This window comes from Berghia stephanieae, chromosome 6 (genome assembly GCF_034508935.2).
Source record: "Berghia stephanieae isolate SIO BIC M18660-M18661 chromosome 6, UCSD_Bste_1.3, whole genome shotgun sequence".
Classification (NCBI taxonomy): domain Eukaryota; kingdom Metazoa; phylum Mollusca; class Gastropoda; order Nudibranchia; family Aeolidiidae; genus Berghia; species Berghia stephanieae.
Window position 1 is genome coordinate 2,746,410 of NC_088365.1, and position 20,519 is coordinate 2,766,928.

General features: G+C 36.5%; 2 long non-coding RNA genes across 2 annotated transcripts in view; both read left to right on the forward strand.

The window, feature by feature from the left end:
* Positions 1–4,799, forward strand: part of LOC144975969 (uncharacterized) — an 8,282-nt gene extending 3,483 nt beyond the window's left edge. The window contains exons 2-3 of the long non-coding RNA XR_013646008.1: positions 4,298–4,352; positions 4,749–4,799. This is a non-coding gene — a long non-coding RNA (uncharacterized LOC144975969). The remainder of the gene's footprint in view (positions 1–4,297; positions 4,353–4,748) is intronic.
* A 1,319-nt stretch (positions 4,800–6,118) lies between these two features.
* Positions 6,119–11,919, forward strand: LOC144975971 (uncharacterized). The gene is made up of 4 exons (XR_013646009.1): positions 6,119–6,155; positions 10,418–10,520; positions 10,881–10,976; positions 11,701–11,919. It is a non-coding gene; the product is annotated as an uncharacterized LOC144975971 (long non-coding RNA).
* The last annotated feature ends 8,600 nt before the right edge of the window (positions 11,920–20,519 follow it).

The following is a 20,519-nucleotide window of genomic DNA, read 5'->3' on the forward strand; positions in this document are numbered from 1 at the left end:
AACTCAATGATAGGGTCAAGTATTGTTGATCTACTAACCGATAAAAACCTTTATTAGTGCCCTACTCTTGTGTGACTCCTGAAAGATATTTATATTTACTTTTAAACCTACCTTCAGACACATCCCTTGTATTCATTATCAGGTCTAATAGCCAAACATGTTATAAGGCCATTGTTGTCTCAAACCAACACAGACTATTTTACATTACAACAATGTTGAATCAAGCCTGATATTAGAATATCATTAAAGCATTTATTTAGCGCAATGCTTACTAAGCGTGCTGAAAATACATGATAATAATAATGATGATAATAATGATGACGATGATGATGATGGTGATGATGATGATGATGATGATGATGATGATGATGATGATGATGATGATGATAATAATAATAATAACGATAATGTTAATGATTAAAATCATAATGATGATGATACCAAATTGATTATACAACACCCTATCATTTATAGTAACTTCCCTCAAGTCCAAAGTAATTGAGGCATTTTGTTGTTTATTAAACGATGCAACAGGTTATAGTTCAGAAAAGTGAGTGGAGCAGGCACTTATGTTGGTAACAACAAGATATGAAGTGAATAGAAAAGTGCCAGAAGACAATAGAGAATAAATTTTTTTTTTTTTTTTTTTTTTTTTCGCGGCGGTGGTGGGGTTTGAACCTGCGACCTTATTGGTACGACAACTCCGCCTGGCAGGTGAGAGCGTGGCTCTACCGTGTGAGCTATCCACGAACACAAAAATATTCGTTTCAAACTCAAAGTCATTACTAGATCCCTCTCTCACCCACTTCTTGAGACCGCCGATTCGTTCGTACACCACCATCGCGAATAATTTTGACCAGCAGTTAAGCTTAATAGCCAATATTCTCAACACAAACATATAACATAGAAACGATTGAGACATTGAGTATGCTCCGGTGTATGGGGTGAATTTTTTAATTCAGAAAAGTGAGTGGAGCAGGCACTTATGTTGGTAACAACAAGATATGAAGTGAATAGAAAAGTGCCAGAAGACAATAGAGAATAAATTTTTTTTTTTTTTCTTTTTTTTTTTTTCGCGGCGGTGGTGGGGTTTGAACCTGCGACCTTATTGGTACGACAACTCCGCCTGGCAGGTGAGAGCGTGGCTCTACCGTGTGAGCTATCCACGAACACAAAAATATTCGTTTCAAACTCAAAGTCATTACTAGATCCCTCTCTCACCCACTTCTTGAGACCGCCGATTCGTTCGTACACCACCATCGCGAATAATTTTGACCAGCAGTTAAGCTTAATAGCCAATATTCTCAACACAAACATATAACATAGAAACGATTGAGACATTGAGTATGCTCCGGTGTATGGGGTGAATTTTTTAATTCAGAAAAGTGAGTGGAGCAGGCACTTATGTTGGTAACAACAAGATATGAAGTGAATAGAAAAGTGCCAGAAGACAATAGAGAATAAAATTTTTTTTTTTTTTTTTTCGCGGCGGTGGTGGGGTTTGAACCTGCGACCTTATTGGTACGACAACTCCGCCTGGCAGGTGAGAGCGTGGCTCTACCGTGTGAGCTATCCACGAACACAAAAATATTCGTTTCAAACTCAAAGTCATTACTAGATCCCTCTCTCACCCACTTCTTGAGACCGCCGATTCGTTCGTACACCACCATCGCGAATAATTTTGACCAGCAGTTAAGCTTAATAGCCAATATTCTCAACACAAACATATAACATAGAAACGATTGAGACATTGAGTATGCTCCGGTGTATGGGGTGAATTTTTTAATTTAGAAAAGTGAGTGGAGCAGGCACTTATGTTGGTAACAACAAGATATGAAGTGAATAGAAAAGTGCCAGAAGACAATAGAGAATAAATTTTTTTTTTTTTTTTTCGCGGCGGTGGTGGGGTTTGAACCTGCGACCTTATTGGTACGACAACTCCGCCTGGCAGGTGAGAGCGTGGCTCTACCGTGTGAGCTATCCACGAACACAAAAATATTCGTTTCAAACTCAAAGTCATTACTAGATCCCTCTCTCACCCACTTCTTGAGACCGCCGATTCGTTCGTACACCACCATCGCGAATAATTTTGACCAGCAGTTAAGCTTAATAGCCAATATTCTCAACACAAACATATAACATAGAAACGATTGAGACATTGAGTATGCTCCGGTGTATGGGGTGAATTTTTTAATTCAGAAAAGTGAGTGGAGCAGGCACTTATGTTGGTAACAACAAGATATGAAGTGAATAGAAAAGTGCCAGAAGACAATAGAGAATAAAATTTTTTTTTAATTCTCTATTGTCTTCTGGCACTTTTCTACTCACTTCATATCTTGTTGTTACCAACATAAGTGCCTGCTCCACTCACTTTTCTGAATTAAAAAATTCACCCCATACACCGGAGCATACTCAATGTCTCAATCGTTTCTATGTTATATGTTTGTGTTGAGAATATTGGCTATTAAGCTTAACTGCTGGTCAAAATTATTCGCGATGGTGGTGTACGAACGAATCGGCGGTCTCAAGAAGTGGGTGAGAGAGGGATCTAGTAATGACTTTGAGTTTGAAACGAATATTTTTGTGTTCGTGGATAGCTCACACGGTAGAGCCACGCTCTCACCTGCCAGGCGGAGTTGTCGTACCAATAAGGTCGCAGGTTCAAACCCCACCACCGCCGCGAAAAAAAAAAAAAAAAAAAAAATTTATTCTCTATTGTCTTCTGGCACTTTTCTATTCACTTCATATCTTGTTGTTACCAACATAAGTGCCTGCTCCACTCACTTTTCTGAATTAAAAAAATTCACCCCATACACCGGAGCATACTCAATGTCTCAATCGTTTCTATGTTATATGTTTGTGTTGAGAATATTGGCTATTAAGCTTAACTGCTGGTCAAAATTATTCGCGATGGTGGTGTACGAACGAATCGGCGGTCTCAAGAAGTGGGTGAGAGAGGGATCTAGTAATGACTTTGAGTTTGAAACGAATATTTTTGTGTTCGTGGATAGCTCACACGGTAGAGCCACGCTCTCACCTGCCAGGCGGAGTTGTCGTACCAATAAGGTCGCAGGTTCAAACCCCACCACCGCCGCGAAAAAAAAAAAAAAAAATTTATTCTCTATTGTCTTCTGGCACTTTTCTATTCACTTCATATCTTGTTGTTACCAACATAAGTGCCTGCTCCACTCACTTTTCTGAATTAAAAAATTCACCCCATACACCGGAGCATACTCAATGTCTCAATCGTTTCTATGTTATATGTTTGTGTTGAGAATATTGGCTATTAAGCTTAACTGCTGGTCAAAATTATTCGCGATGGTGGTGTACGAACGAATCGGCGGTCTCAAGAAGTGGGTGAGAGAGGGATCTAGTAATGACTTTGAGTTTGAAACGAATATTTTTGTGTTCGTGGATAGCTCACACGGTAGAGCCACGCTCTCACCTGCCAGGCGGAGTTGTCGTACCAATAAGGTCGCAGGTTCAAACCCCACCACCGCCGCGAAAAAAAAAAAAAAAAAAAAAAAAAAATTATTCTCTATTGTCTTCTGGCACTTTTCTATTCACTTCATATCTTGTTGTTAACAGGTTATAGTATAACCTTGAAATATCTTGAAGTGTTGCCGACCGAGGATAGACCGAGTGTTACAGAAGTCAACTCAAGGATAGGCATGGCGAACTCAACAAGATTTGGAAAAGCCAGATGAGCGTTCAATTAAAATTTAAACTGGACAGGTCACTTGTCCTATATGTGCTACTATATGGCTGTAAAGTCTGGACAATGAATGCGAACCAATGTGTTCGAGAGCAAGAGTTACAGGAAAATCCTACGGGTGTCATATCAGGAACACATAACTAAAAAGGAGGTTCTTGAACATGTGGAAAAGCTAGCGGGAAGACAGGGACTATAGCTTGCAAAGGTTAAAAGACAGAATCTTACATGATTTGGACATCTGATCAGACATGACAGCTTGTGCAAGACAATCATGCAAGGTATGATGGAAGGTCTAAGAAGAAGAGGACGACAAAGGAAAATCTGACTGGATAACATCAAAGAATGGACAGGATTGACGCTGTATGAGCTGACCGAATAAACCAATGACCGAGATGTGTGCCACTGTGTTGTGAAGGAAGCATCACTCAAGTCCCCTCACCCGACGACCATCCGGTCATGGGAATTAGTGAGTGAGTGAGTGTGCTTTATTATCCAAAAACACTTTCATGAACCCGATTCGCATGAACTGTGGTTTAAGCAAACCCCCTGAGTGATAGTGATTTCTTCTTAATCCCTCTCCAGTTAACCTGTCTGATGGCTCTAACCAGTGGCCGCGTAGTTGACAGCAGCAGGAACAGTAAGTTGCAGTAAATGGAATACAAATATTATTTGATGTGAGATACTTAGATGTTAATCTTCTCTAAATCTTCCGCTTGTAAATTAGAATCGAGCAAATCCTCGAGAAACCATGAATACATTGGACAGTTTTCAAAGAATTATAAAATGCCTAAAATCAAAGACTGTAAGTAATATCAGGTTTTTAATTTTTTTTAATGGTTAATTTTGGAGTTATTATGGTTTTACATGAAGTAAATCTTTTATCCTAAAATAAAAATGATAACTGGTTAATATAAATCATATTTTAAATGACTTATTACATCACAATCCATTCTCCAATGGATGTATTTCATCAACCAAAAGTTCTTTGACAGTTTTTTTAAAAACCTTCAGTCCTTGTCTTTAATCTCTTTAGGTGAGGTACAGAGTGATGAAAGCCAAACCGATGTGATCTATGCCCTGGTGAGTACCTCCATTAAAAACCTCCAATGAATTTAATCATCCCAAGATTTCACTAAATTTAAATGAAACATTATACCATCTCGTACAATATACAAAACACACTCCTGGGAATTCCTCTTCTTCTTCTTCTTCTTCTTCTTCTTCTTCTTCTTCTTCTTCTTCTTCTTCTTCTTCTTCTTCTTCTTCTTCTTCTCTTCTTCTTCTTCTTCTTCTTCTTCTTCTTCTTCTTCTTCTTCTTCTTCTTCTTCTTCTTCTTCTTCTTCTTCTCATCATCATCATCATCATCATCATCATCTCTTCTTCTTCTTCTTCTTCTTCTTCTTCTTCTTCTTCTTCTTCTTCTTCTTCTTCTTCTTCTTCTTCTTCTTCTTCTTCTTCTTCTTTTTCCTTCTGTTTTGGAACACAGTATATCAGCTTTACTCTCATGCATATTTTACAGATTAAAATATTGTCGTTTTGATTAAAATACCTTAACTTTTATTGTTAGATTTCTGATATGCAGAACACTACCCTAAGATTATTTAAAATATAATCAATCTTAGCTTTAAACCCTATGATTATAGAATTGTCCATCAATTTAGTTGATATCAACCCAATTGATTGGTTTAAATATCGGTTGAAATGTAAGTTGATTATATGTTATACAATTAGATTGTGTGAGCATTTAATTACTTCATTTTTTAAAATGAGTTAGATCGGACACGTATGGCAATCAAATGAACTGGACGGCAAAATACAATCACAATAGAGGATTGTATATACATATGTCTTTGCAAAAAGTATTAAGCACTTTGACCTTGCTCACCCTCAATATGCCGATGCCACCAAACTATTCTGAAATAAGTGAACTAGAAACTTACAGAATTATTATGAAGAAATTTAATAAAAAATAGAAAATAACATGAAATCTCTTCCACCAAGATTATTGAGTTTCCATAAATACCCTTATATGAAACGTGATAGTTATCTTCTCCTTTTGTCTTAAGATGAATCCAAAATCTCTGTTGTGTATCTTTTCTGAACGCGAGATCCAAGGTCGTTCAGCAGTATATGGTAACTTGACACAAAAAGCGATGGTAAATCGATATATGAGCAAGTTTGAGTCACCGACTGCAGACAACATTGAATAGATATTATGGTGGCTTTTCAGTGCTAATTTAGACTTATAGATTATTGAAAACAAAATCCTCGAGTCTGATATATGTATATTGTACAGAAGACAATTTGATTTTTATCTCTGTTCAGTTTTTTCTCAACGCAAGAGACAAACTACTAGAGGACTTTTGAATCACATTGAAATTAACCCCATTGATTCCGTTTGTTTCAGGCACGTTTGAGGAATGTCCCTGGGTCCGAACAGGTAAGATTTATGTTTAAATTTAAGCCTCTCCTTACCGACCATAGGAAAATCGTCACATTCGTTACGATACAACCAACATTTTTCTTATTCAAATTTCTCTTGTACATCATAAATTTTTTGGAGAAAATGAACAATTTGTTGTAGAGTATATTTTGCTAAAGAAATTATTTATCACAAGAACTTACTGCTATTGTGTTTGAGTGATAAAAAATATATTTTTGTGTTAGTTGGGTGTGAAGTTTTGGGGAAAATCCTGAAAATGGCTGGTAAGGAGAGAGTTAAGGTACGACTCATGTTGATAATAACAAGAATGAGGTAAGTACTCACGTGCCAGAAGACGATAAAGAATAAAAACTGCGCAATGGGGGCTCGAACTCACCACCCTACTTTTACGACAATGGACTCCGTGCACCACCCATTACAAAGTTCTATCAAGCCTAGTATTTATCTTGAGTCATTCTTCCAACTTCTTGATGCCATGGGCTCAACATAAAAACGCTAAGAATTTTGTTTACAAGCCAGACGTAGTTGTAACAGAAGGGTTGTGGGTTCGAGCCCACATTTGCCTCATAATTTTAAATCTCTATTTATTGTCTTCTAGTAGTTTTCTGCTCACCTCATTTCTTGTTATAATGTATCAACATAAGTACGTGGTCCACTCACTTTTCTGAATATCAACCCCTCATATCGGAACTTACTCAATGTCTCCATCACCGTCTGTACGGTATATGCTTGTGTTGAGAATAGAGCCATAGATATAACGGAACTGACGTCACTCGGCTCATTATTATTGTTTTTGTTGTTTTTGCTATGTATTTATATGACTAGTTCTCACTAATTTGTATTTATCAGCCTATAAACGTTTAAGGTTACACATTGTTTAGTGTGTTCGTACGTTATATCCGACTGGCTAATGTTATGAGTTTTCTAACCAAACGCAAAGCATTAATTAAGCATAAAGGCTGGCTTGTATAGATAGTATGCAGATGACGTCACTCAGGCCTTTGTTATTGTTTTTGCCATCCGCGTTTGTGAGTTGTTCTCACTAAACTGTATTAACCAGACTTTAAAAGTTCATGGTTACACAGAGTTTGTGTGTTGGTCCCTTATACTTCCGGATGGCAATGTTATGAGCTTTTTATCCAAGCGCATACTATCTATAGATAGTTCGAAGATGACGTCATTCAGGCCTTTGTTATTGTTTTTGCCATCCGCGTTTATGAGTTGTTCTCACTAAACTGTATTAACCAGACTATAAAAGTTCATGGTTACACAGAGTTTGTGTGTTGGTCCGTTATACTTCCGGATGGCAATGTTATGAGTTTCTAAGCCAAGTGCATACTATCTATATAAACTTCGCGGTGTTTTTGTGTTGAATCCATGACCTCAAAAGGTCGGGATAAACTCAAGAAAGATACTAGGCTTAATACCTCTTTTTAATGACAAGTGGATGGCGTCGATTATAGAGCGTCCCTCTAAGGGCCAGTAGGGTCGTGGGTTTGAGCCCCATTGCCGCAAAGTTTTTATTCTCTATTGTGTTCTGGTACTTTTCTACTCACTTCATTTCTTGTAATTAATTTTTAACCTTATTCTGATTTCTTTGTTAGGACATTTACATAACAAATATTTCGTGGCATTTGCAATACAATTAAAGAAAAGCGCATCATTACAATTTTTATGAATATTTAGCAATATAACTCATCAATATCATCTATTATTTATGAAATATGAGTTTTGAATTACCAGATCCTGTTTAGATCATACTAAAAACGCCTTGTTTTAAAAAATAGTAGAGAATGTTAACACCATCATTTCATGTTTTTATAAAATGATTTCAATAGTCGCAGGTGTCTAATAAAAATAATAAATGTAATCTCCTACTTTTTATTAAGGGGAGGGGCGACACCTGAAATATCGATTTTTGGGTCAAAATATAAAATTTCAGTTTTTTATTTATTATCAAAGAACAATCCTTTTTTTCACATATTTTCAGCATTGATATGGTGATTTGGATAATATAAAGTTTGTAAATCGTCTTTCATAGCCATGGAAGTCGACATGAAAATACCAAACTTTTCAATTTTTTGTGAGAATTCAACTGAAAATAATAGGACTGAAAAGCATTATAATCCATATCGATGTTGTAATTTTTGATATCGATAGTTTAGTCTACTCTTTGCCCGTCTAGTTGACACGGTTTCAGTCTCAAAAATATCAGAATATGGGCAGGGGAGGGGTTTAGAAACTGTGAGTCGTGAACGAAGATTGTGTGTCAAACAGCTGATAAGAGGTCAAGTTGTCAGGTAAATACAACGTGATCACGAATGGTGCGATCTGATTGGCTGACCTTGTTCTCGACCTCTGACTCCGCGCCAGGGATTGGATGTTGAGTCAGGGTGAAAGTTCGCCTCTCTTACTATTATATTTTACTACGATTTGTTTACATTTCGATTGATCAGTTGTTTTATCAAATTTCGACACGTATTCACGTTAATTATCTCTAAATATTTCCAATTTTTACTGGATTATTATAACTATACCTAAAGTGACAAAAAAATCCAAACGTTGGCTACAGTTATTTGCTACAAAAGCCAAGAAAGCAAGAAAGTTATGATGGCTCGTGGTTGACCCGTGACCACAAATCTTTGATTGGAATTTGGTGTGTGATAGTAAGTAGTATTATGATAAAGCGATTCCAAGCAATGCCACAGCGGAAAGAAATGAAATGGGCTATTCTTGCTGGTCTTTACCACGGTTATTACACCAATGACTTCCCTCAACATAGGTATTGTCCTCCTGAACCGGACTCCAGATGCTTTTATAAAAAATATATTGCTGCCCATGTGTAAACTGTTGACACAAGCAGCGTGTAAATACACTTTTGAATTTTGATTTAATTCATGAGCACTTGAAGCCTGTATATGCTTTGTTGAAGTGTTGTGAGATGAAGACAACACAAAATCCAAACGAAAGGTTTCATAATTCTGTTTGGTCAAGATGCCATAAAACATACTTCCATTCCCTAAAAAAAGTTGAGTTTGGTGCAGAGTATAATTTTGGTCCAACAGAAATAACATCCCTGGAAGTGTCTTTGGGCATCGGTGGACTGAGAGAACACTCCCAGATGTTGAGTCAGCAAGCAGAATCAAAAAGACTTGACCAGAGCATAAGGGTTGCTCAACACAAAGAGAAAAAATAGACGCAAAATGAAAGCTCAGACCCGTGCCAGAGGGAGGCAGAAAAAGAACACGGGGGACCCTCATACGGTGCTGATATGTTTTGAGCTGGTTGTACCGTTTTGTCTTATTATTTTCATTCATTGTTATCTTTGATCTCGTTTTTCTCAAAATGACATTTTTTAACACTATTTTTTATCTTATTTTGTCATTTATCAATCAATTTGTTTAAAATTTTGCATGTCTAGAGCTATAGTGATTATCTAAAATCATACAGAAGGAATTTTAAATATCTTTATTTTTTTTTGAAAAATTGACATTTTTATGTCAAAAAACATGATTTTTATCATACCGAAAAAATATTATTTTTAAAAATTTGTAAATAAAAATCTATTTAAAATATTTAAAAAATGCTCTGTATTTTTTTTAACAATATACAAATATACAACCATGCCAAATTTCAAGAAAATTCAATGGAAACTTATTGAGAAAGTAACTTTTTAAAATAGCACCCAGAGAAGAGAAAAATCCAAGATGGCGGCCGTCACCATGGCAACCGGACACGCCCACCGAAATAAATCACATGGTTCGAATCCATTGGTCATAGGCAATGTCCCAATATAAAAAGATATTGGATATAATCATTATTCTTGAAAATAGTTTCAGGTGTCGCCCCTCCATTAAATTTAAAACTTTGCAGAGCATAATATATAAATCTGCCCAAACAGCTTTAAATGAGAATCCCGAAGTCAACAGCAATAGTTAAAACACAAGATTAGCCATGAATCCTGGAAAGCACTATTATAATTTTCTTTTTGATAAAGACAACGCTATTAACAGTCAAGTGATAGTCAAGTATTTAATCTACATCTTTGTAATGTGATAAAATTACCTAAGTACTCGTTCCCATGTACTGAACTTTTCGTTTCTATAAATAATAATTTGAGTATTGTCATACATGTAAACTGAGTGGCATTCCACTATAACGCAAAGTTAACAAATTAACAGGAGTTTTTAACAATGTCAGAGTAAACATTTACAAAGATTGAGAGGCAAACTGTCATATTCAATTTCTCTGAATACTAGATGAGGAATACCGTATGACGTGTCTTGAGTATATTGACGAATCATGTGGGTGCGTCATCGGAGACCAGATCCTGTCCCCGGAAATGTGCATCATCGACGACAGGTAAGTGAGAAAGTATGTGCTGGTGTTGGTTGGTTTTGTTGTCATAATGATGATGATGATGATGATGATGATGATGATGATGATGATGATGATGACAAAGACGACGATGATGATGATGATGATGATGATGATGATGATGATGATGACGACGATGATGATGATATTGTTGATGATGACGACGATGATAACGATGATGATGATGAGCAATACTAATAATTACAAAGTTAAAAGGATCGTAAAAAATATTTTTTTTTATATTTAAAAAGACTGATAGTTTTATTAATTTATCTGAAACCAATGAAAAATATGTGAAGACAAATTCCTTGTAACAAGACTTAATTAGCCAACTAATTCTTCCAGAGCCGGTTATGAGAGGGATGTTCATCGCCAGATTGAGTTGGAGATGGAAAAGGACCAATGGCGTGTCAGTAATGGACGCCAATCGTCAGGACAGGAGTAAGTATTGTTAGGATTCTGTAGACGACTCTTATTTCTCAAGTAATTCTTGTTTTCGGAAAAAGGCAGTAGCCAACTCTAGTCTGAAAATAATAATATGTGATTTCTTTGTGTATTCTGTACAATGTCACTTGTGTACTTTTGTCCGTATGTAGTAAATGTTTGTGCGTTCTCTATTCCAGGTTAATTGTTTAAATTCTATTCCATGTCTAGTTACGATCTCCGTTATTCTTTACTAGGTCACCTGTGCAAGTTTAACAAAAGTTTTAATATCAATCATAAAAATGTGAAACTGAATTGCCCAACCATGTTGCTTGCTCAGATTTTCTGCTTTATAGTATAAAGCAGAAAATCTGAGCAAGCAACATGGTTGTACAGTTTCACATTTTTATGATTGATATAAAAACTTTTGTTTATGAGGTACTTTGTTAACCGTCGTACTTTTTTTTTAAAAAATCAATCCCAGAGTTTTTTTTTGTGGTGTTGTGCTAGTTTGAAATATATCTAGGAAGTTGAATTATCACGGTTATCTGGTTTTCATGTTTCTTTGGTATTCTCGATCGCCGGCGCGAATGGCTTCCAATTCTGTCGTTTGGTGAAAATAAAAATAAGAAGAAGAATCACCCTATCCGAAACCTTAATTTTTTTAATGCATAATAGAAATGGCTAACAGGAAATATACTTTTACATTAGTCAAATTGTGTTTCTTAATTCTTTTTTGCAGCTACTACAGGTATTTGGATTGCCTTGACAACATCAGTAATATAGTTGCTGCCGTCGATGCTGAAACGTAAAAAAAAAAGAATAGGAAGGAAGGTTGGACTATAAATAAACGCCATTAATTGCAATCTCAAATATGAACTTGATTCTTCATTTTATCAAAGCATCAACTATTAAAAAAGTAGGTTTGTCTAAAGAAAATAATAAAGAGTTTTAACTATAATATTTGTGTTTGTATTACTCTCTTCTTCTTCTAGGTTCCATGCCTGGTCCAGGCTTCGGATACTGCATGAATTATCTCTCTCCATTCCTCCCTGTCTCTTGCTTTTTCAAACAGCTCTTGGATTGTTAGGTTGGTGAAGCCCTTCAGTTGGTCTATGAGTGTTTTTCTTTGTCTCCCCCGGGCGCGTTTACCAGGTATTTTTCCACAACTTGCCAGGTATTCATTCTTATCTTTCCTTACTATGTGTCCGAAAAAGGATAGTTGTCGATCCACTATTAAGGGCATTAGTTTCCTTTGTTGGTATGTTTGTTTTAGCACTTCTTCGTTCGTTTTGTGTGCAGTATATGATATTCTCTGCATCCTTCTCAAGCACCACATTTCAAAAGCTTCAATGTTCTTTTGTGTTTCTGCATTTGTAGTCCAGCTTTCGCATCCGTATAACAAGATTGGCCACACGTAGCACTTCAAGACTCGGAATCTAATCCCGAACGACATCTGTTTGTTTTTCAAAATGTTTCCCAGGTCCATGAAGGCCTGTTTGGCTTGAGTTATTCTTGCTCGTATGTCTCGGTTACATCTTCCATCTGTTGTCACTATTGAACCTAGGTATTTAAAACTTTCTACGTTGGTAAGTTGCTCGCCGTGAATCGTTATATTGCAGGTGTTGTTGTTTTCGGGGTTTTTCTGTATTACCATGCATTCCGTTTTGGTGATATTCACTTCCATTCCCTTGGCTTCACTATCTACTACCACTTTGTCAACAATCTTTTGAAGTTGGATTTCTGATGTTGCAATGAGTACCGTATCGTCTGCGTATCTTATATTATTTATGTTGTGACCTCCTACTTTTATTCCCTCCATATTATTTATGCCCCTCATGATTGTTTCTTGGTATAGATTAAACAGATCTGGTGAGGCAACACACCCTTGACGGACTCCTTTCTTAATAGGAATGGAATTTCCTGTAGAGTTTCCGATTTTGATAGATGCCTGCTGGGTGTAGTATAATGTTTGCATGAGTCTGAGGTCTTTCTCATCAGCGCCAATGGAGTGCAGTTGTTTTAGTATTTCTTCGTGGCGTACTCTATCAAAAGCTTTTTTGTAGTCGACAAAACAGAGGTATAGTGGGGTCTGAACCTGTATAGCTCTTTCACTTAAAACACGGAGGAGGTATATTGCGTTCCTTGTCCCTCTGTCAGGTTGGAATCCATATTGTTCTTCTGCGATTTCGGGGTTAATCTTATTCCTTAGCCTGTTGATAATTATACGCAACAGTATTTTGTTGATGTGGCTTATTAAACTTATAGTTCTAAAATTTTCGCATCTGACTGCACCTGCTTTCTTTGGTATTGCTATGAAAATAGAGTTACAGAGATCTTCTGGAATTTTCCCAGTATTGTATATATTGTTGAATAATATGTGAAGTTCATCAATTGCTAGATCTCCTAGGCTTTTTAATACCTCTACAGATATTTCATCAGGGCCTGTTGCTTTACCATCCCTCATTCGTTCCATGGCATGTTCAATTTCACTTTTGGTGATGTTTGGTCCGCTTAATGGTTCTTTGAATTTCAGTGGTGGTTCATTTCTATTTGGATCATTGTACAGTTCGCCTATGTATTCTACCCATCGGCTTTCTATATGTTGTTCTTCAAATAGCAGTTCCCCTTGTTTGTTTTGGATACAACTTCCTGCTGCTTTGCTTTTCCTTTTCCCTGATAGTTCTTTTATTCTTTGGTGAGCTTGTTGGGGGTTGGGTTTGTATTCTCTTTCGATTTCGCAGCATTTCCAGTCTAGATAGTTCTCGTGTGCCTCGATGCATTTGGATTTAATGTGGTTGTTCAATGTTTGGTATTCTGCAGACCCTCTGTTGCATTTTCGTCTGTCTTCAAATAGGTTTAGAATTTCATTTGTCATCCATTCCTTTTTGCTGTTTATTTGAGCTATTGGTAAATGCTTTTCTGCAGTTGCTTTGACACACTTTTGGAATATATCAAATTGTTTTTCACATTTTTCGTTATCAGGTTCACTTTGGCTTTGTATCATGAGTGCATTTTCAAATTCTTCTCTCATTTTTGTTTGTATGCCATTGTCTTTGCATAACCTGTAATCCCTCTTTATTCTACCAGCTGTTCTCTGAATAGCTTTAAACTTTATCCTTACTGTACAAACAACTGGGACATGGTCACTGTCTACATCGGCGCCTGGATAGGTTTTGCAATTTAATATGCCATTTCTGAATCTTGATGATACTGCTATAAAGTCTATCTGGTTCCTTGCTCTGTCCCCTGATGATTGCCATGTCCAGGTTCTTCTTGGGTGTTGTTGAAACCAGGTGTTTGAAATCATTAATTTATTTGTTCTACACCAATCTGCCCAGATGTTTCCTCGTTCATTTCTGTCTCCGAGTCCATGTGGTCCGATTATGTCACCATCTCTGCCTCTGCCAATCTTAGCATTTAGGTCCCCCATTACCATAAGGACTTCTTGTGATTTACACATTCGTTTTGCTTTGTCTAGTGAATGGTAAAACTCTGTCATATCTGCATCTGTCGCCTCTTCTGTTGGTGCATAAACTTGAATAATATTGGTGTCAACTACAGGTCCTCTTAGCTTAACCAGCAAAACTCTGTCTGAGATTGCTACGTGCCCTTTGTAAAATTTGGTTGATTTTTGGTCTAAGATCATCCCTACTCCTTTTTGGAAAGAGGTTCCACCACTCCATATGATCTTATATGTCGTGTTGTTTTCTTGTTTTGACATGGTTCCCTGCTCTTTCCATCTCATCTCTGCCAGGCCAAGAATATTTATTTGGAGCCGTTTCATTTCTTTTAGAATGTTGTTTAGTTTTCCTTTTTGGGCACAGGTCCTGACATTCCATGTCCCAATTTTGGTTTTGTCACATTTGTGAAATTTATTTCGCCTAGTAATTGGCTGACGGTTCGGTGTGACCTGACGAACATCACGCTCCCAACCGAGCGAGGCAGCAGTCTTCCGTGAAAACATGCTCCCCTTTACGCTGTCACCGTTTAACTTTTTGGACTTATTCATGCAGTTAACTCGGCAAAGTTACAAGAATGGTTTGCCATTGCCTATTCTTGTCGCCCTCTGCAGTTGGCCAGCTTGACCTGTTACCGTTCGACACCACGAGGAGGTTGCAGTAGGGCTTGATGATGATCTATCTTTGCAGACTTGGCATCATCCATTTGTCGAACGTATTACTCTCTATATATAGATAAATAGGTAATGGTGTTTGTACAACCCTATTATTGAATATTGTGGGAAGCGTGGTTGTACAACTACAAATTGTTACAAATTACTGTGGGAGATGTGGTTGTTCAACCCTAAATTAGATCGATTACTATGGAAGGGTTTTTGTACAACCCTATATTGGTACCGATTATTACGGGAAGGTTTTTTTTTTTTTTTTAACGACACAAAATCGGTATTGATTACAATATGAAGAGTCTTTGCACAACATAATATTTTGTTGTTCTGTAATTATATCATCAATTTGAGCGCTGATCATAATAAATGCACTAACGATCGTGCATTAATGGATTTTGATGCATCACAAAATATACAAAAAATATAGATAAGGGCGTGAATTTTAAATAAACAAGAAAAAAACAAACAAACAAACAAACAAACAAACAAGCAAACCCATTTTGTTTTTGATATGCTAAATTGTCTACATTGCATAGGAATGTCAGCAGAATGACGACATGATTATGATGCCGTTTAAAAAGTCGACATGGCTTTCTTAATTAAAAAATCCCTTTTATTAGTTCTCGTGAAAATATTCCTTATGGTGTCTCACACAAAAATAGCAGAGATACCCTAAATGTTAAACGTAGCGCTGCAAATTTCTCAAAATTGGCAAATGATGATAGTATAGACCATATTTGTAAATCTGATAAATTGTTGTAGCAAGTTTTTTTTCTTCCCTTTAAAGCGCTTTGAGAACGTTTAGTGGAAATTATGATTATTAAGGCTCAAATGCTTAAATGCTCACAACCTGTCGAAACCGAACAATATGGAAATATCTTTGGTGTTTGACATTCACCATTTCAAAACGTGTTGTCTTCTCTAGGAATTAATTTGAACACCTACAAAGATTCATGTGTCATTGCATATGATGAATTAATGTTGCTTATCGAGAGAGAAAAAAATTGTTCTACAAGTTTTAGACAGAAGATGTAATAAAACCCAGGACGAGTTTTATGCAAATGGAATATGTTTTTTTTTTTCTTTTATCGACTCAACTCATCGCATCGGTAAGTTTGAACATAAACTAAGCAATTAATCCAGAACTCTATCTTTTCTTGTAACTCAGTTTGAAAGACAAAGGAGTGCAAATATGTGTATATCAACGTGTACTTATTTGCAGGTCTGATAATATGTTATGGTCTAATTGGTGAAATGGAAATACTCTCAAACCGACGTTCATTACAACAATGTCAATTCAGGCCCATAATTACATTCGGTTATCAGACCTGCTAATTTGTGCTCCTGGGTGTTTACAGATTAAAAGACTTTCAAATGATTGGACGGACTAAAACTGTATAATCACGAAAACTTAAAACTCTTTGCATAGTTTCGGTTGATTAAATAATAACACACATTGATTAAAATTGGTGAAAGATGTATTATATCTCTCCGTGTTCTAAGAACTCATAATTTACTGAGTGAAAGATATGATGACGGAATGTGTATATATGATGGGTTGAATTTGACCTATGGTCGGTGGGGAAATAAGCGCCATAGTGCTGTCAGCAATAGGCTTCAACAGTCGTGACGTCACTTCCCTCGTGCGGCTATGTGGTCTTGTGGTATGACACTCGCTCTCGGATCTGAAGGTCCTGGGTTCGAGCCTCGCTCGGCGCATAGTTGAGTCCTTGGAAAAAGCTCTTTACTCACATTCTTTCACCGTACTCAGGTGTAAAATGAGTACCTGGTCGTTAAAAGCATTGTCTTTGTCCGAGAAATTGTAATATCGCCTAACAGGCGTCATGTCCCATCCTACATGTTAAACATGCTGTTGACCAGTGACCCCTTGTAAAGCGCTTTGAGCACATTTAGTGGATAGTGCGCTTTATAAAAGCTCAATTTCTTTCGTTCTTTTCGTAATGGCGCATAGTAACTTGGTAACTGGTTCTAAACTATCGGAACAATGGCGGGCACCCTTATGAAATCCTTCGACGAGCATAAAAGTGTATTCAGAGGCGAAAGACATTATAAATCTGATAATGTTTTGACTTTTATACATTCTGATCATATGACATGTGAAACATTTCTAGACAGCATGAAGAATAAAGAGTACCGATTTTCTTTGTTTAGAACCAAGCTGCTCGTTGCTGGGCGGACGTGACATCAGATTATTGAATCCTATTTATTTTTGAAAATATATCATGGTATTGATAAAAAATGTCATCATTTCTAATGCAGAGTTCTCCCGTCCTGAATATACAATTTAGACATATCTATCTAATTAACGCTTATTGGACGATACGGCTTTTGGAAAGCTGGACCCGTTTCATTGCAAGTTTGGGGCAGAGATGGACAAAATGTTTATTTTTTTACTTTTTCTTCTGTGTGGAGGAACGAAAAATAGTCGCAGACATTGTTTTATAGCTAGAACTAGTAAATGAATATATAAAAAGGATGCGGTGGCCGTCTCAAGAATGAAAATTATGTCAAAACTAGCGTGTAATCGATTCTTATTAGGAGAGCCAAACCTGCATTCCGGGAAATTTACAAAAATGTTATAAACAAGCATTCCGGGATTGAAAATTACGAGAAATAAAAATGATATAACCACCATCTTGGCTACCCTTGCATCACGTGACGACATTTCAACTTTAGATGCTTGAGGTTTTGGTTCAGATACCAGGAGCCCCCCGAAACAATGTACTCTCAAACCTCCTTTTTATCCGTTTTATCTTTAAATATAAATGGCAGTCTTGTTTCGAAGCCGGAGAATGATGATTTTGTGAATGAGATTAATGTTTGTGATATGTGTTGGACGAATGAGTATAATGTATTGTTTTTAAATGGATATTAATGTGTAAGTAAGCATCGCAAACGCAGGAAAAAGCAAAAAGAGATAATGAGGGGTTAGTATGCTTCTTTAAAAACAATATTTGGAAAGGAATAAGTAAGTGTCATTTGGGATTTTGAGGACGGTCTGATTTTTAAATTGTGTAAAAAATATTTTGGTTTACCGGAGGACACGGAGGACATAATATACACTATCTGTGTTTATATGAAACCCGCCTCGTCATCTCGCAGCACGCTAGACTCAGGAATCGATGGGTATGAGATTTTAACTGACAAGATTGCCGAATTGAAATCGAAAGGTGACATTATAGTTATAGGTGATTTAAACTCGAGGACGGGCGGGCTATCTGATATCTATGGAGAAAATATAAGTTTTGGAAAAGATAATAATATCATAACGATAGACGGTATCAGATGTATGACAATGGAACACCTGTCCGTCCACAACATGCTCGTCAATCGTTCAAATGAAGATCAAGGAGTAAATGAGGGTGGGCAACGACTTGTCAGAATGTGTAAAATGAGTGACATGATAATCATCAATGGTCGGGCGGGGGAAGATAAAGGGGTAGGGAATGTGACTTTTTGTAACAGAGACGGTCAAATAGTACTATTGACTATGTGTTGTGTTCTTTAGGCATATTACCTTTAGTAAACAATTTTATTGTGAACGATTTTAATGCTTATTCAGACCATGCTTCTATTGTTTTTAAACTTACATGTCAAACTTTAAACCATTCACCAGATTTACATTCCAATACAACACACAAAAATAGAATGACGTGGAGGGAGGATACAAAGTAGGAGTTTATTGCCAACATGCAACAAGTTGAATGTACTGATAATTTGGTTGAAATTTTAAAAATACTTGATAGCGACGGAGACGATGATGAGATTATTAATGTGAGTATCACAAAATTAAATGAATCAATGTTAACTGCTGCCAAACCTCATCAAGTAGGAACACATCTTAGTAACAGGGCCAAAACGAGGGGATGGTATGACGGGGAGTGTAGGGAAATGGGGAAAGTATTTAAAATTTGAAAAACATATTCAAGAAAACAATAAATCCATTGGACAAATATAAAATGTGCAAAGCAAGAAATGACCATCGGAAAGGTTGCCGAACGAACGGACAAGGTTAAAGGTTAAAGGTTACAGCAAGCATAAGACCTGATACAATTGTGCTGCAGTAATCCGAAGCAGTTTTGGAATAAAATTAAAAAGAGGGAGAAATTAGTGATGGGCGATTGTGATTATACTTCGCACTTCCGTACGATCAACAATATTCCATCCCCACTTGGCTCGGGTGAAAGTGAAGTGCGCAATTGGGCAAAAAGTCACGTCGCCCATTATGATGAATGGTTGGACGGGGATATAAACATAAATGAAATAGAATACATTATCAAAAGCTTGAAGAATAACAAAAGTGCGGGGTATGATTTAATTCTTAATGAATTTATAAAACATGGTGGTAGTGCTCTTCGTCAAGCTCTCTAAAGATTTTTAACAAAGTATATATTTAGCAGTGGTATCTTTCCCCAACAATGGGCAGTTGGTGAAATCATACCCATATTAAAAAGGGGGAAATTAATAATCCAGACAACTACCGAGGCATTACTCTGTTAAGTTGTGTTGGTAAACTTTTCACCAAAATATTAGATCGGAGATTATGTACTTGGGCAGAACTAAATAGCGTCATTTCAGAAAATCAGTTTGGGTTTAGAAAACAAAGAGGAACAACCGATTGCATATTTAGTTTACAAGGTTTATTAGAATTATTTTTAAACAACTCTAAGCCCTTATATTGCGCTTTTATTGACTTAAAGCAAGCATTTGACAGTGCTAATAGAAGGGCTCTGTGGTTTAAGTTACACAAGAACAAAGCCAGTTGTAAAGTCACAAACATTCTTCAAAATATATACAGTAAAATAAAACTTTGCATCAAACAGTCACTTGTTAAATCCACTACAAACACGTGCGATGACCCTCATGATGAATGTGTCTTCAGATCAACAAATGGGGTTCTTCAGGGAGAGTCTCTGTCTCCGTTTCTTTTCTCAATGTTTTTAAACGACATTAACGAAGCTTTTGAACAGCATAAAGATATAGATGTAAACATTAACTCATTGTTGTTAACTGCAGCGACGTGGCATGCTTATAGTTTTAAGTGGTGCCAGACGAAAATGACTTACACACGCTATATTTGTAAATATAAAAGAAAGAAAAAAAAATAAAGAAAATACTTACTTACATACGTGTGAAGTAAATTTGCATGGTGATGTTTCTACCCCTTGCCTTGAAATCTTTTCAATAGTTTGTTTATAGAAATCACGAACGAATTTATTGATTGGAGTTTGGACACTGAGGGAAATGGCTAAAGGGACACATGCAGACATTGAATGTCAATCGAACAATGGTTAATTTTAAAATTTACAAAGCGTAAGAATGTTAACAGCCCCATTCCACTTCGGAAATCAAACATGACACCATACATGTACAAGATATATATATATCTTTCTCTCTATCTATCTCTATCT